Raw genomic sequence first — 2,605 nt, 5'->3', positions numbered from 1 at the left:
GTGAGCTGAAATTGCACCACTGCACTCCATCCTGGGTGACAGAACTCCATATCAAACAAACAAACAAACAAAACAAAACACTGTCAAACCGAATCCAGCAGCACATCAAAAAAGCTAATCCACCACGATCAAGTAAGCTTTATCTCTAGGATGCAAGGTTAGTTCAACATATGCAAATCAGTAAACATGACTCATCACATAAACAGAACTAAAGAAAAAAAAACACATGATCATCTCAATAGATGCAGAAAAGGCTTTCAATAAAATTCAACGTCACTTCATGTTAAAAACTCTCAACAAACTAAGTATTGAAGGAACATACCTCAAAATAGTAAGAACTGTCTATGACAAACCCATAGCCAACATTATACTGAATGGGCAAAAGCTGGGAGCAACCCCCTTGAAAACTGGCACAAGACAAGGATGTCTTCTCTCGCCACTCCTATTCAATGTAGTATTGGAAGTCCTGGCCAGGGCAACCAGGCAAGAAAAAGAAACAAAGGACATCCAAATAGAGAAGAAGTCAAATGATCCCTGTTTGCAAGTGACGTCATTCTATATCTAGAAAACCCCATAGTCTTGACCCAAAAGCCCCTCCAGCTGATAAACAACTTCAGCAATATCTCAGGATACAAAATCAACACACAAAAAACACTAGCATTTCTATGCACCAACATCAGCCAAGCCAAGAGCCAAATCAGGGATGCAATCCCATTTACAGTTGCCACAAAAATAAGAAAATATCTAGGAATACAGTTAACTAGGGAAGAGAAAGAGCTCATCCTTGTGCAGGAGCCATGCTAACCTTCTCCATACCGTTCCAGTTTTTGTATCTGTGCTACTGAAGCGAGCATAGAAAGATCCCTACAATGAGAATAGTAAAGCACTGCTCAAACAAACCACAGATAACATCAACAAATGAAAAAGTATTCCATGATCATGGATAAGAAGAATCAATATCATTAAAATGGTGATACTGCCCAAAGCAATTTACAGATTCAATGCTATTCCTACCAACCTACTAAAGACATTCATTACAGAAATAGAAAATGTTGCTTTAAAACTCGTATGGAACCAAAAGAGTCCAAATATTTAAGGCAATCCTGAGCATGAAGAACAAAGCAGGAGGCATCACACTACCTGACTCAAACTATACTGTAGGTCTATAATAACCAAAACAGCATGGTACTGATGGTACTGGTACAAATACAGACACATAGACCAATGGACCAGAGTAGAGAGCCCAGAAATAAGGTCACACATCTACAACAATTTGGTCTTCAATGTAGCTGACAAAAACAAGCAATGGAGAAAGAACTCTCTATTTGATAAATGGTGCTGGGATAACAGGCTAGCCATATGCAGAAGATGGAAACTAGACCCCTTCCTTACACCATACACAAAAGTCAACTCAAGATGGATTAAAGATTTAAGTTACAACCAAAAACTATAAAAACCCATAAGACAACCTAGGCAATACCATTCTGGACATAGGAATGGACAAAGATTTCATGATGAAGACGCCAAAAGCAATGAAAACAAAAGCAAAAATTGACAAATGGGATCTAATTACACAAAAGCGCTTCTGCACAGCAAAATAAACTATCATCAGAGTAAACAGTAAATCTATAGAATGGGAGAAAGTATTGACAAACTATGGATCTGACAAAGGTCTACTATCCAGCATCTATAAGGAACTTAAACAAATTTACCTAAAATATACAAACAATCCCATTAAGACATTTTTCAAGACAAGACATACATACAGGTGGCCAAAAGGCATGTGAAAAAAAAGCTCAGCATCACTGACCATTAGAGAAATGCAAATCAAAACCACAATGAGATACCATCTCACACCAGTCAGAATGGCTATTATTACAAAGTCAAAAAATAGCAGATGCTGAGGCTGACGAGGATGCAGAGAAAAGAGAACGCTTATACACTGCTGGTGGGAGGGGAAAGTAGTTCAACCACTGTAGAGAGCTGTGTGGTGATTCTTCAAGGAGCTAAAAACCAAACTACCATTCAACCCAGCAATCTCACTACTGGATATATACCCAAAGGAATACAAATGATTCTGTCAAAAAGACACATGCACATGTATGTTCACTGTAGCACTATTCACAATAGCAAAGACGTGGAGTCAACCTAAATACCCATCAATGGTAGACTAGATAAAGGAAATGTACTATGTATAGACCATGAAATACTATGAAGCCATAAAAAGAATGAGATCATGTCCTTTGCAGGGACATGGATGGAGCTGGAGACCATTATTCTTAGCAAACTCACACAGGAATATGAAACCAACCACCACATTTTCTCACTTATAAGTGGGAACTAAATGATCAGTGTACATGGACACAAAGAGGGGAACAGCAGACACTGGGGCCTGCTGGAGGGTGGAGGATGGGAGAAGGGAGAGGAACAGAAGAAATAACTATTGTGTACTAGGCTTAGTCCATGGATGATAAAATAATCTGTATACACACCCCCATGACATGAGTTTACCTATATAACAAACCTGCACATGTATCCCTGAACATAAAATAAAAATTAAAAAATTACTTTTTAGTGCAACACTTACTTTTTTAAACACATTTTC

The 2,605-nt window shown here is 38.2% G+C and overlaps 1 non-coding gene across 1 annotated transcript; it reads right to left on the bottom strand.

Moving 5' to 3' along the window:
* Window positions 1-746: 746 nt before the first annotated feature.
* Window positions 747-854, bottom strand: LOC115832582. Its single transcript, XR_004028108.1, has one exon. It is a non-coding gene; the product is annotated as a U6 spliceosomal RNA (small nuclear RNA).
* Window positions 855-2,605: the final 1,751 nt, after the last annotated feature.

Source organism: Nomascus leucogenys, chromosome 22a, assembly GCF_006542625.1.
Source record: "Nomascus leucogenys isolate Asia chromosome 22a, Asia_NLE_v1, whole genome shotgun sequence".
NCBI classification, from domain to species: Eukaryota; Metazoa; Chordata; class Mammalia; order Primates; family Hylobatidae; genus Nomascus; species Nomascus leucogenys.
Note: the sequence above shows the minus strand (reverse complement) of the source record. Positions and strands in the feature narration are given on the sequence as shown.